The sequence below is a fragment of the Podarcis bocagei genome (assembly GCF_964188305.1).
Source record: "Podarcis bocagei genome assembly, chromosome: 3".
NCBI classification, from domain to species: Eukaryota; Metazoa; Chordata; class Lepidosauria; order Squamata; family Lacertidae; genus Podarcis; species Podarcis bocagei.
Window position 1 is genome coordinate 83,904,271 of NC_138127.1, and position 14,491 is coordinate 83,918,761.

General features: G+C 46.1%; 1 long non-coding RNA gene across 1 annotated transcript; it reads left to right on the forward strand.

Annotated features, from left to right (window-relative positions):
• Nucleotides 1-4,070: 4,070 nt before the first annotated feature.
• Nucleotides 4,071-13,309, forward strand: LOC308582743. Its single transcript, XR_014005830.1, has 3 exons — nucleotides 4,071-4,306; nucleotides 4,974-5,065; nucleotides 12,997-13,309. It is a non-coding gene; the product is annotated as an uncharacterized lncRNA (long non-coding RNA).
• Nucleotides 13,310-14,491: the final 1,182 nt, after the last annotated feature.

Here is a 14,491-nt window from a genome sequence, read left to right on the forward strand (position 1 = left end):
CAACAGCTACGAACTTCTGATTAAACTTAAGTAGGCATGCAGGGAAACAAAACTCTTCTCACAGTCATGTGGGCTGTTAGTATCGGCGGTTTCCCAGTGTGCTCTGAAGCTCTGGTGCCAGGCCGCCTCATTCAAGAAACTTACAGCTGGCTGGCTGTTTTCTTTGTACATCTGCAAACAACACAAGAGCGAGCTGTGTTTTTAGAATAAACAAAGGCCAAAGCTAATAAGCTAAATGGGAGAGATAAGGGAAGTATCTCTCATCTGAAATCAGAAAAGTTCTCTTCCTCGTCCCTCAAAAGAAAAAGGAAAAAAACGTCTGGAGGCTGAGAAACGCAAACAGTGGCAGGGAAAGTCCAGAGAATATTGCAACCTGCTGCGCGTCTGTTCCAGAAGCTTCTGCTAGTGCAGAGTGCAGCAGCCAGCCTGGTGGTGGGGACAGACAACCGCCAAGAGATGACGCTGGAGCTAAAAGGCCTGTACTGGCATTTCTTCTGCTGCCAGGTCAGATTCAAGGTTCTTGAGCTAGTGTACAAAGTCCTAAACAACTTAGGCCCAATTATCTTTTTGTATACCTTTCAGTAGCTTTTGGCTGTGGAGCAGTTTATAAATCTGCTGTTAAAATAAGTAAATTTATAAAAATCTGTCCATTTCGGTTTCTCCTAGTGCCTCATGGTGTGTGTCCCCCCCCCCAATCTTAAATCCAATTGGCACATTTCTGCATCAGTTTGCATTTGTTTAGAAGACTTCCTAAAAATTAATTAGCATTTCATGGCACATTTCTCCCCTTTATAACGCAGTTTAGCTTAATATACTGTAGCGGTTTCCACACACACACACACACACACACCAAAAATATATGCATTATTGTGCCCATACATGTATACTTTTTGTTTGGGGAACTGCACTGTCAGTTTGGGAGACATACGAATTTTGAAGGATAGCTGTGTTTGTGGTCGCTGATTGTTTCAGGAGATGCAAATAAGGTAGGTTCACATTAAAATGTGAAGTGAACCGAATTTCTCCCCATCCCTGCATCCTACTAACAGACACTTCCTCTTTACACAACAGTTATCATCTCTGGCCTAGCTTCACCAAAAGAAAAGTATGCACTGGATTTTTAAAAGATTTAAAAGTTGCTAATTTTTAAATATATATATAAATATATATATATTCTGATGTCCTAAAATGTTGCTTGGAATGTGCTCGAAACAACCCTTCAGAAAGCCTGCCTTTAATAATATTTTTCAAGAAAAAAAACAACAGAAGACAGCCATTGGTCTCTCTCTGAGAACCCATGACAGATGAAAGACGAAGGGTTTGTGCTTTGTTCTCCAAGGTTTACTCATTGAAAGGTAGGGCATACAAGACTTCAGTTGTTGTATATGGAGTGTATGGCTTTATTTTCTAGAACAAAGGCGCCTGCTCCTTCAAAGAACACAGAAACAGCACAAGAGAAACTCACGTTAACATTTGATATTTTTCAGGGGTTTCAGCGCTGAGGCTTAGTTTTTGGTCCAGCTGAAAGGAATTTGACGTTGCTAATTAAACAATTGATTGCATAGTTCAAAAGACAATGTTCAGGATTACACTACAAAGCATATTGTGTTTCCCACTTTAATTGTACCTTTGTAGCTGAAATACAGGTGGAATTGAGATTCTGGAATACCAAGCCTGGGTTCCCCTAGGCAGATGGCTTGGCAGTGCACCAGGATGGACAGATCAGACTAAGTCAGTTTTGCGGGTTCTCAATCATAGGTCCATCTTGGGCTGTCAAATTCACCTTTTCTCTGCATACCAGAACCGTCTACACACTTGCCCCCCACAATACATCTACAGTATGGCCCAAGGAAAGAGCAGCATAGTGACTTGCACATAGAGGAAATAGTTTCATGTCTTGGAGCCACTCAGAACTCAGGGGCCCCAGTTCTCATACAACATTGCATGCAAAAAAAATCTGTATATATGCTAAAATGTTCACACCTTTTCATGAGAACTTTCTTAAATAACATGTTTTTAAAAAACCCATGCCAACTGATGCTGTAACATGGTGCCAGAAATTCAGCCTGGAAAAATGAGAAACTGGGGAGACTGGAAGTGACAGATTTTTCAATCCCCTAGCTGGAGCAGATGGGGGTCCAACACCACCTGGAGAGCCCCAGGTTCCTTATTCCAGTTCCAGCACCTGGTAGACACCAATATTTGTATTGCAGCCGCATTTGTAGATCACATGCTGTGAAGGGCTGAGCTGAAAGATCTCTCTTCCACATAAGCATGGTTCTTCTGCCACGGTAGCTTGGTTAGTTTTGCTTAGCTATGCCTCCAGGCATATCCATGCATTGCTAAAGGACTTGGCTTTGGCAGCACATTAGGTAAAGTTACAGTGGTACCTCGGTTTACAAACTTAATCCGTTCCAGAAGTCCATTTTTAAACCAAAACCGAGGTGCGCTTTCCCTAATGAGGCCTCCCACCGCCGGTGCCCTTCCACCGTTCGGATTCCATTCTTAGACCGAGGTAAAGTTCTCAAATCGGGACACTATTTCCGGTTTTGTGGCTTTTGTAAACCGAATCGTTCTTAAACCGGACTGTTCTTAAACTGAGGTACCACTGTATTTATTTTTGCTGTCTTAGACCGCAGAAGTGATTGTGGCTAGTAACTGCTCTGGTGTTTCCTTGTGTAAAAATGATTGGGGCTGGTGACATTCCAACAGCTGTGATGTGTGCACTGCATCCATGTAAGTAAAAACTTCCGATTTTTGCCTGTAAAAATGTAACATATGGCAAACATAAGAAGAGCCCAGCTGGATCAGGCCAAAGGCCCATCTAATCTAGCATCTGTCCTCACAGTGACCCAGCAGTTGCCTATCAGAAACAACAGCACTCTTCAAATCCATCTTCCCATGCAACTGGTATTCAGAGGCATAATGGCATCTGATACTGGAGGTAGTCCACAGCCATCGTGAACTACCTGCAGCCATTGATAATCTAATCATGAATTTGCCTAATCCCCCTTTTAAGACACCCAAGAGGATGTCCATCCTTCCATCTTGCAGTAGTGAGTTCCATTGTTTAACCATGTGCAAGGTGCCCCTTTTGGTTGTCCTGAATCTTCCAACACTGAATGACCTGTTCTAGTAGCAGAGAGGTGCTGTCTTGTGCCTAAGATTGAGGGGGCCTGGCGTGCAGTGTGTGTGTGTGTGATGTCATGCGTGCAATGCATGATGCGTGTGTCATCAAGAGGAGGCAGAGCATGGACCCCAGCACAGCACAGCTTCATCTCTTGCACTCAGGAGGAGTCAGTCACTGAACCGGGCTGTGCCCGACTCCACGCTCAGCTTCCTTCAGCACTGAGGGGGCCCAACATTGAGGGAGACCAGGATCCGAACGCCTACTCAGCCATGAAGCTCACTGGGTGATGGTGGTCCAGCCACTGCCTCTCAGTTAGTGAGAGTTGTTGTGGGAATTAAATTCAGAGGAGAACCATGTATACCACCTTGAGTTCTCTAGGCAAAAAGGGGCGCAATAAATAAAATAAGCAAATCTTCTGAAAACACCCCGTATGTGCTGACTTAGGGGAGTTGCTCCCTCTCAAACAGAACAGAATTTGGGGATTCCTGTTCTAGAGAGAAGATTGGGAAGCTCCCTGCACACGCAGAGTTCGGTGTTAACAACCCTTAATTCTAAACGCACTGCAAGAGTTTTACAGCCCCTGTCAAAAATGAGGAGTGACAGCCGGAGAAGTTAAACGTCACTTTCGGTGATCAGAAATGGTTGTGCGCGAGAGTGTAAAGGTTGTGTTTTCAGCATTTTACTTTCATTTCTTCCTCCCCTGTGCTTGGTTTATACAATGGCATGATTAATGTCTCGTTTGTGAGACGCTTATTCAATAGCAGGGTTTTTTAACGTTTCACGGGCCTGACTGAGAAAAGACATAATAAGGGGGTTTAAGGCCTCCCTTGTAATCAGAGCTTGTCAAGAGAGGATAAACATGCATTGGAGCAAGCTAGTTACCAAATAGTTGTATATTTTTTATATATATTTAACTTGAGGGCAAATTATGAGGGAACATATTCTGCTTTGTGGCAGACAGCAGAGGAAACAAGCCTGTGACATGTTAGGAACAAACCTCACATTGCACGAGAGATCTGTGATTTGATCTCACAGTGTTTCTTGTTTTTACTTCAACAGTGACTGAAAGTGCTCGAAATGTGATCAGTGCCAGGGATTGAGGAGGTTTAGCCCTTCACCCCCACAATGTCTCCTACCTCCTTGGGGCTGCTGTTGGGTGGAATGGGGAAAATGCAGGTAAACTATTATTAGAACAGGACTCTCTTATCTCTCTTACCTCTCATACCCCTCACAGACAAAATGATGACATCAGGTGACGGGAGACCCCAAGCAGGGTCCTGGAGGGAGGGGGAAGTGCAAATGGGACCCCAAGAAGTGTCTGAGGCTGGGAAGGAGGCCAGTAGACTGGGGAATGGACAGATAGATCAGAAGGGGGGTGGATCATGTGGGCTGGTGGAGGAACCCTCAGATTCTTTGGAGGAAGTCATGTATGGGGTGGATGTGATCCCGGTCCTTTGGCCTCACTGCCCCGATACAAATCCTCTGGCTGCTGAGTGGCATGATCACTCAGCCCTGAAAGGGCATTGCCTGCAGAAATCCTCTGGCAGATGCTGGATGGTCAAGCTCCATGCAAGCACTCACTTCTGTGATCTGCGAGCTTGCCTCATTATAACTAGATCATTCTTCACTCCTAAGTATAGACGTGGCCATGGTCGGTGAAAACACAAAATCAGATGCAAATTGTTACAGGGAGTAAAAGAAGTTCTTAAAATGCCAGAATATAGACCACATTAAAAAGCTGAAGACTCCCTGAAGTAAAATATGGTTCCCACGAGTTGTTTGGAAGTCTTATTGAGTTGTTGTTTTTCTTATGTTTTTATCCAGCCTTTTTTCCATCCAACAGGGCCAGTGCAAGAGGCTGAATTGACTGAAGAAGGGGACGCACTGCCACCACCTCATTCTTCTCCCTCCTGCCTGTCCCTTGGGTCTCCTCAGGTTCTTTTTCTCTTCCTTTTTGCCACCACAGCGGTGGCAACTCTCCTTCTCCACCCTGCTGTGCTATGAGAAATTGGCCACTGAGGCAAAGCAAAGTTCTGACCACCCTACCCAGAATGCATTGCTCTGAGAATGGACCCCTCCTCTCAAGCCGAAGCACTGTGTCTGCGCATGCACGCAGCGCAATTTAGCGCTTCTGCGCATGCGCGAGTGGCGAAACCCGGAAGTAACCCATTCCGGTACTTCCGGGCTGCCGTGGGACGCAACACGAAAACACGTAACCGGAAGCAGATGCAGCATGAGGTATGACTGTACTGCACTCTGTTCCTGCTTGTGGGTTTCCCACAGGCATCTGGTTGGACACTGTGAGAACCGGATCCTGGACTAGATGGTTCATTGGCCAAATCCACCAGGACTTTTATGTTCTCATGAGCCTCTTGCAGAAGACTTGCAAAGGCGACGGCAGTCCATATGAGGCTCCAGTGGGCCCAGGTCAGCAGCAAGGCAAGCAAGAGGGGAGCAGCACCAATTTGGTGCCTGGTCTAGCCCTGAAGGCAGTGTAGGTGTGGTCCCTAGGCAGTCCCCCATCCAGGTGCTGACCAGCCCCAGACCTGCTTAGCTTCAGAAAGGTGCTGGCCTCACATGCCTTCAGACCATACCCGGGGACTTCCACTTGTTCAGGAAAGAAGAACCTGCACTCTCTCCTCTGTTTTCGACTTTACTTTGACAGCAGCTTTAAAACAATTAGCAAGCAGGTGCTGCCTGGTTAACAGCATGTGTGCACGTGTGTGCTAGTTCTGCATCTTTGTCTGCCGTTGGTGCCGTTTCATTAACTGAATCTTTTTAATTAGCAAAACATCTGCCAACTCCTGCAGTCTGTCAGGGAGCCCCATGGATGTTCTCTTTGTTGTACCTTTTTACAACATATGCCAACAGGTGGAACGAAAAGCTTGTTGTTTGTATCTTTGGGGTTTATGAGTAGGTGAGAGCAGGCTCAATTGTATATTTACTTATGCATCTCCTCTCTGTTCTCCTCCCCATATATTGATATCTGTAAAACCTTATCTCTTCTCGTTTTACAATAGTTATCCCCACCTCTGTCCTAAACACATTATGCAGAACAAAGTGGAAACAACATCTATTGTTGCCGTTTTGCTTTCCAGAATAGGTATTATCTTCACACTGAATTGGCTTCCTTTGCTGCCCGTGATGCCATCATGCAGGGAACTCTGATTGGCCATGACTGTTTTTAGGAAGCAGCTAACCTGGATGGCTCTGCTCGACTCACCTTTATTTCCAAAGCCCTTTCCGAGCCTGCCGAGGAGAGGGTGTTGCGGGCAGGACCCTCCCACATTCGCAGGGGCTTCCCTTGCCCCCGCGAGACTTGGGGGAATCCCCGGGCGTGCCTGCAACCCAGCCCACCAATTGGCGGGCGGGGGAGGCATGGCCCAGGCTATTTAGGGCCAGGCACGCCTGGGGACCGCCCTCTTTCCCCCCTCGCCCAGCTGCTGAGCGGTTTGCCCATCCCACCCACCCTTAGGTTAGCTAGACTTGGCCTTGCTATGGACTCCGGTTGGTCACCGCAAGGGGCCTGGTAGGAATTTTTCCAAGTTGGCGCAATTTTCTGCCTTTTGGTTTTTTCGCCTACCTCGTAGCAATCGTCACAACTTTCTCGGTATTGGCGGTTAGGCATTGGCATGGGGCAATTGTTAGGCAAATGCAGGGGGGGAAGGAAGCGCCATCACCTTCCCCCAATGTGAAGGGGTAGTCCGGTAGAGGACTCCAGGGGGGCGTGGCCTTGTCCGAAGCCTGGAGAGGTAGGGCCTCCGGCACGCCCCCAAGCGGTAACACCCGTGGGATCCTAGTTGGCGTACTTCAACAGGACTCCCGCGGTTTGTGTTCAACCCTTCCCGGTCACCCTGCCGGGTAGTCGATAGAAGCCAATGCCTAAGGCCAATACCTTCAATTTCCGTAATCAATAAAGTTGTGGCCTTTTTATGCCCATTAACCTTATATCATTGTGTCCGTGTCTTCATTTTGTTTGGGGGAGGAAACTTGCCACGCAATCACTTTTTCCACTCCTTGTGAGCATTCAGAGCTTTTAAACAATGATATGGCATTGTGAAAAGCTGGTGGCTATTGATAATTGTTCTACAGTCATGATACTGTACATTTTATGTGTGCTGTAAGCCGGTCAGAGTGGCTGGGGAAGCCCAGCCAGATGGGTAGGATATTATTATTATTATTATTATTATTATTATTATTATTATTATTATACCTGAAACTAGCATTTGCAAACGTGTCTTCATTCCCAGCCATTTAGCAATCCAGATATTTGACCTTGCCTCCAGTGCCTAGTCTACTGCATAACTGCCAGGTACAGACCCAACATTTCATTTGTCTGTATATATTTATAAGGTTTATTGGCGAAGATAAAAGCTAGCTGAGGGGAAGGATGAGGTTCTGCACATGTCTTGCACTGGAAGAGGGAGGGATCGGCGAAGAAGCCATCTTTTGACATTGCTTGACCCTTGCAGCCTACAATAGTCCATTCAGTTAAGAATCATTTTGCCATTGTGGACGAAACTTCTTTTGTGATCACCATGCTTAAGAAATAATTGGAGCATGAAAGACAGCTAGATAGAAAAAACGGTGCCTACAACATCCCTTTGGGAGAATAAAGGTTTCCTGAAGCTGTTCAAACAGGTAAGAACAAGGACAAACAGGAACTCTTCTGTGAGAAGACATCCAGCTCTCCCACCTGTTCCATTGCTGCCCACGTAGCCTGAAGGGGTGTTCCTCTGCTTGGCATAAGTGGTGCCTGTCTCCCATTTTAAAGAAGATGAGTCATTTCTGGGGGGAGGCAGTAGGGATGGGAAAGCTGCAGACAGTAGCTAGAGCACAACTAGGGAATCTGGCCCTTTAAACATGGTTGGCCGGGGACTGAACTTGGGATGTTTTGCAGACAAAACAGATACAGTGGTACCTCGGGTTACAGATGCTTCAGGTTACAGACTCCCCTAACCCAGAAATAGTACCTGTTACGAACAGTTTCAGGTTAAGAATGGACCTCCAGAACGAATTAAGTTCTTAACCCAAAGTACCACTGTACTCTATCACTGAGTTACCTGAGGCCCTTCCCCTCAGCCTCCAAACCCTTGAGGGAAAGTGGCTGGTGCACAGAGAAAGCGGAAGGTGGGGGAAGCATAATTTCCTCCCCCTTGCTGTTGTTCCAGTACAAAACCCTCCCCTCACCGTGCTCGGCATATAGGCAGGAAAACACAAAACATGGGCTGGGACTGCCATGTTTCCTGCTGTTCTCCATGCAGAAGGAGAGTATGAATGGAGAACGTGATGGAGGCACACAATTCAAACGGAACCTGTTTACAGCAGGGGCACTATGATCCCTGTATATTTTGTCTGGAAACTGGGACTTCTCATGCTATGTGTTTAGCAATAGTTGTATTCCTCCAGAGATCCTCAACCTGCTTCTACTGCAGGGCTTCCTCCCTCAGAAATACTGTTGTTACGAGAAATCCTCTGGATTCCTGGGCACTGGGGTTTGATGGGTGCCTCTCCCCATATGAAGCAACCAGGATGCAGCAATCATCTGAGGCCCTTCTTTGTGTGCCAATCATGGAGGGTGTGAACCCGAGAAAGGGCCTCTTCTGCCATGGGTCCCTGTTTGTGGAATACTCTGCCCTGGGAGACTCATCTGGCATTTTTGTTTCATATCTTTAGGCTCCAGGCAAAAACACTTCTTTTAAACTGTGGAGCTATTGTTTCGTTTGTTACTATGGTATGTATTTCTGTGTTTTTATATTGTAAACTGCCCTGTGATCCTTGGGTGAAGAACTGACCAGTGGTACCTCTGGTTAAGAACTTCTGGAGGTCGGTTCTTAACTTGAAACTGTTCTTAACCTGAGGTACCACTTTAGCTAATGGGGTCTCCTGCTGCCGCCATGCTGCTGGAGCACGGTTTCTGTTCTCATCCTGAAGCAAAGTTCTTAACCTGAGGTGCTATTTCTGGGTTAGCGGAGTCTGTAACCTGAAGCATATGTAACCTGAGGTACCGCTGTATAGGCATCCCATAGGCATCTTGTTTGCCACTCTGAAAACAGGATGCTGGATTAGATGGTCCAATAAACAGATCTAGGAGGCTCTTTTTATTGTCATGAGCTACACAAAACAGTTGAGATCAGTCTTGGATGGGCAGGCACTGACAGAGGAGGAAGAGCAGGAGCAGGAGGAAATGGAAGGGGTGCTGAACTGTGGAAACCTGGTTTGGAAGAGGGGGAATTCCCCCCATTCCACTTCAACCACTTTGGGAGGAGGGAAGAGATGCTGGCCCTCCGGTCCAACCTTCCTACAGAGCAGAAAGGGATTTAATTAGTTGAGAGGAGAAGGCTGATCAGGAGGTGGCATCTTTGTCACCTAGAGAATGGACCTACTCAGCCACAAAGTACAGTCTTGCAGTCTCAACATTCCTGCAAGGCGAGAGAGTCTGGCAAGTGATTGCACTCTGCCTCATCTTTAAAAGCTTGGCAGAAGGAGTGGAGGAACTTATTGGGACATCTTTGTTGCTTCCATCCAGTTAGTTCACTTCATGCCGTGGTCCTGAACTCCTAAATCATGGGTCGGCAAACTAAGGACCTGGGGCTGGATCCAGCCCAATTGCCTTCTGGATCCGGCCCACGGATGGTCCAAGAATCACCACGTGGATCGGCATGGGGATTCTGATCATTTGGGCTGCACCATTCCCCTCCTCTCCCTCACACACACCGCGGCGGTGCCCCCTCCCTCCCTCCTCCTGGCTTCTCCCTGCCCTGCCTAGAGGAGGAAGGGGGCTGGGCTTTGTTAAGCTGTGGTTGGCTGAGCACCATTTTAAGCAGCCCCTCTCCGGAGCCAGCCCTTTCAGGCCACTCATTGTCCCGCCACCACCGCCAGCCCGTGCCGCTCGCAAGACACAGGTAAGCAGCCACCGCGCTCGTTCGGTGCTATGGAGAAGGGAGGGGAGAGCTGGGGGGGTTCAAAATATAGTCCGGCCCCCCAAAAGGTCTGAGGGGCAGTGGACCGGCCTCCTGCAGAAAAGGTTTGATGACCCCTGTCCTAAATTGTGATTGCTGAGCACCGTGTCTGCTGTGGAACCTATACCATTACTTGCTCAAATAATGATCTCTTTCCTGCAGTAAGAACCTCTGTCTGCATGTTTGGGCTGGGAGCCAGACTGCTCATTGGCCATGCTGTCTGGGGCTGATGGGAGTTTGAGTCCAACAAGATCTAGAGGGCCACAGGTTGCTCATCTCTGTGGTGAAATATTCAGAGACAGGGTACCAAATTAGACACAGTGTTGGTTTAACGCGCTCAGGCTTTCCACTCTCTTCAATGCAAAAGGTTACAGCCAATGAAACCACTCTGCAATTATCATCCTTTCCCCTCCATCCCTGCGTCCTGATGCTGTTTCTGCTTAGAAATTGCTCCAGTCAAACTGTGACAATCTCTCCTCACACAATACAAAAGACATCCCTTAGCATTTTCTGACAACAGAAGGACAATGGATATCACAAAGAGAAGGCCTTGCCACCGCCACCTTTTCGAAAGTGCTCACAACCACATCGAACATCAGAAGTGTTTGAACTTAAGCAATTAGAACAAGTTGTCAGGGACACAAGAAGCTCTTCAGAGGAACACAAAAGCAGCATGGATGTTGCCCAACAGTGTCTCAAACCTTCCACCTAGGTATGGTCACAGCTGAGTTGGTAGGGTCGGAATTTTTTAAAAAATAATAATAACCCTTCATGCTAGCCATTATATAGTCACAAAGGATTTTCTCTCTCCTGTATTACATGTTCTTCCCTGTGGCTTTTCCTTCTGTCTCCAAGTTCTTTTTAAAAATGCATATTCTTATATCTGAGCTCCCCAGATACACACACATAAATACATTTTCCAGTTATATTATCCACCTTCTTTCTTTTATTTCCCATCTTTTATCCTTTCACCTCTACTTTCCCTTCCATTCATTAATTATTTTTGCAGGGAAGGGGGCTCCCTTCTGTGTTCCCTTTCTGCGTTTAAATCTGTTCATTGCTCTCCTTTCTTTTGCCCCATTGCTCCCATATCTCAGGTGAGTGCCTTTGCGTTCCCATCATTGTGCTCACTCCACCTGCCACCTCGGAGTTTTGACTTGACTCTTTGATCCTTTACTGGAGTTGTTAATGGGGTAGATTGCATGCCAAAGTTGACGCGCAGCTCAAGATGCTCCATTGAACTGGGAGGAGAAAAGGCAGCCTCTGATCTCGCAGAGCGTGATGTGACCCCACAGGCTCCTCTCACACAAGACGGCATTCTTGGGAATGCGTCTCTCAAAAGAAGGGTGTGCAATATGGCACAAGAGTGCATCAGAAATACCTCTCATATTCAGTAACCAATATGTAGCAAGAAACTTGGAGCGGCACTGCCAAGAGAGTGAGCCCAAATGCCCCTGAATTTCACAACCCTCATTGTAGACTGCAAACAGAGACACCCTCTTGATTTTCAGGGAACTCTTCAGCCAGGAGTGAAACCTTTGCCCTGCTCATAGCTGGCAACTATCACACTTCCTTCATTTGCCAGACATCCCACTTTTTCATTTGTTAAAACAGGGGTGGGAAGCCTTTTGGTTTGGGCTAATATTGGGCAGGTTCCACATCAGCAAACAGGTTACTCGGGTGCTGGGCATGGCTTGTCCTTGCGCTTACTTCAGACCTGGGCTTTTTCTCAGCCAGGAACTGTCCTGATCTAGCAGGGCTTTTCTTATCTTCTTGTAATAGATAATGGTTAGCTATTTGGTGCAAGGTTCACAACAAAGTGGTGTCCAAAACTGAAGACCCTTGGTTTCCATTTTTTCACCCTATCCACTGCTAAAAATGGTGTGGCAAAATATTGGAAAGTGTAAACCTTACACTGCAAAGGATTTCTGTTAGTTTGCATAAATCCTACTGGCTGGGTGTAGTGGGAAATTAACTCAGAGAGAGGGGGTTTTTTTTGTTTGTTTGTTTTAATTATTCGAGACAGTTGTGTTTGTAAATGTGATTGACACTAAACCTCTGTTTTGGATGGTTTTGAATAAATGGATGAACATGAAACTTAGTCACTGTAAGCATACAGAGTAGGGGCATTGCGAATATTACAAAAGTTTTGCTACTGCTGGGGTCCTTTGCTGTTGCTAACTCAATAAGTTGTATATTTTCAGGATAGGCAGCTGGGGGGTGGGAGAGAGAGCGTCATACAATCATACTTTGGAAGTTGAACACAATCCATTCCGGACGTCCATTCGACTTCCAAAACATTCGGAAACCAAAGTGCAGCTTCTGATTGGCTGCAGCAGTTCAAGTTTGTTTTTTACCAGGGAGAACATCCATGCTGGAGAGAAACAGATTGCCAATGTTCACTTATTTGTCCCATGTCTGGGAGAGGAATCAATCCAATGAATACCTTCAGTTGTTGCTGATTTCAGTCTGCTAACAATACATAATTGATTGTGTTGTCCCCTCCATTGCATTTTATTTCCTTTGCATGGAATTGAATGGGGTGGGATATTGTGATGACCATTTATGTAATAGCATAATTACATAAATAACGTAAGTTACATAATTTGGTGGAAGATGAACTGGAGCATGATGGACACGAGAGCCAGTGTGGTGTAGTGGTTAAGAGCGGTAGTCTCGTAATGTGGGGAACCGGGTTCATGTCTCCGCTCCTCCACATGCAGCTGCTGGGTGACCTTGGGCTAGTCACACTTCTCTGAAGTCTCTCAGCCCCACTCACCCCACAGAGTGTTTATTGTGGGGGAGGAAGGGAAAGGAGAATGTTAGCCGCTTTGAGACTTCTTTGGGTAGTGATAAAGCGGGATATCAAATCCAAACTCTTCTTCTTCTCTTCTTCAAATACAGGGCAGAATGGAAAATGATCCTGTCTTACTTCCTTACCCTCCAGTCCAGATGTTTTTGGACTACAGCTGGGGCTGATGGGAGCTGAAGCCCAACACCACTTGTGGAGCCACGACTTCCCCACCTCTCTTTTAAGCAACAGTAAACTAAGACAACAGCATGTAAAATGGCTCGTCCTTGTAGTCAAAGCGTGCCATCTAGTTTTCGTTAACACTGGTTCTGGTTCAAACATTTCCCAAGCATTTTAAAGGTGGGAGCAGATGGAAGCCGAGTGAGGAGGATTCAGATCCCTTTTCTGATCTTCTGGCTTTCTGAAGGGCTTATTTGTAAGATAGGAAGGGGACAGCTGGGCATCCATCATTGCAATGTGTGTGAAGATTTAGTGAGATTGATGCAGAAGGAAAGGACAAGTGCATTAACAAACCTATCCGTCCAAAAGTCAGGGGTACTGTTAACCAAGAAGTACATTACAGTGATTCCATCAAAATGTTATGTTATTTATTTAACTTTTCCATTTCCATTTTTATTTGGGTAAGATAATTGCTTGCGATAAGCTGCCTGTGCAGGAAGCTGGAAGCATGGAAGAAGCACAGCTGTTAGGCTGGGATATGTACTTTCAGCCGTAGCATTAGAACTGTGTGACGGCCCAGGCTATATTTGCATATTGAAATGATCTCAATTAAAGTCTTTTATCAGACAACTTCACAGAAAGAATCTCTAGAAACACAGGATTCCATCCAGCCTCCCCCCGCACCCATTATGTAAAATGTAGGCTATTAGGGTCCCAATATGTTTATCTGCAGTTGTATAAATGGTCATTTTATAATTAATTTCATAACTAATAGGTTATTATGTTATTATTATATATTTATTTATACCCCACATTTTTCCCTGATGGGACTCAGGCAGCTTACAGATACAAAAATAGTGGGGGGGGGTTCCATTCAAAAACAATTACACATTAATAGAGTTAAAACTATATACATATATATATAATCTATTTAGAACATAAAAATAATTACAATAAAAACAGCACGGCAACAGGCCGGTCATTAAAAGCAGTGAGTTCCCAAAAGCTTGTTGGAATGAGAAGGTCTTCATCTGACAACAAAAGGACAACAGGGAGGGAGCCAGTAGTAGATAGGTAGCCGTGTTGGTCTGCCATAGTCAAAATAAAAAAATTCCTTCCAGTAGCACCTTAAAGACCAACTAAGTTAGTTCTTGGTATGAGCTTTCGTGTGCATGCACACTTCTTCAGAGGGAGGGAGCCAGTCTAGCTTCTCAGGGAGGGAATCTGGAAGCTGCCACTGAGAAGGCCTTGTCCTGCATCCCCACCAAGTATACCTGTTAGGGTGGTGGAACCAAGAGAAGGGCCTCCCCTGAAGATCTAAAAACCCGGGCAGGTTCACATGAGGGAAAACGATCTTTCAGGTAGCTTGGACCTAAGCCGTGTAGGGCTTTATAGACAGTGGAACTCTTCTAATAAGGGAGTTATATA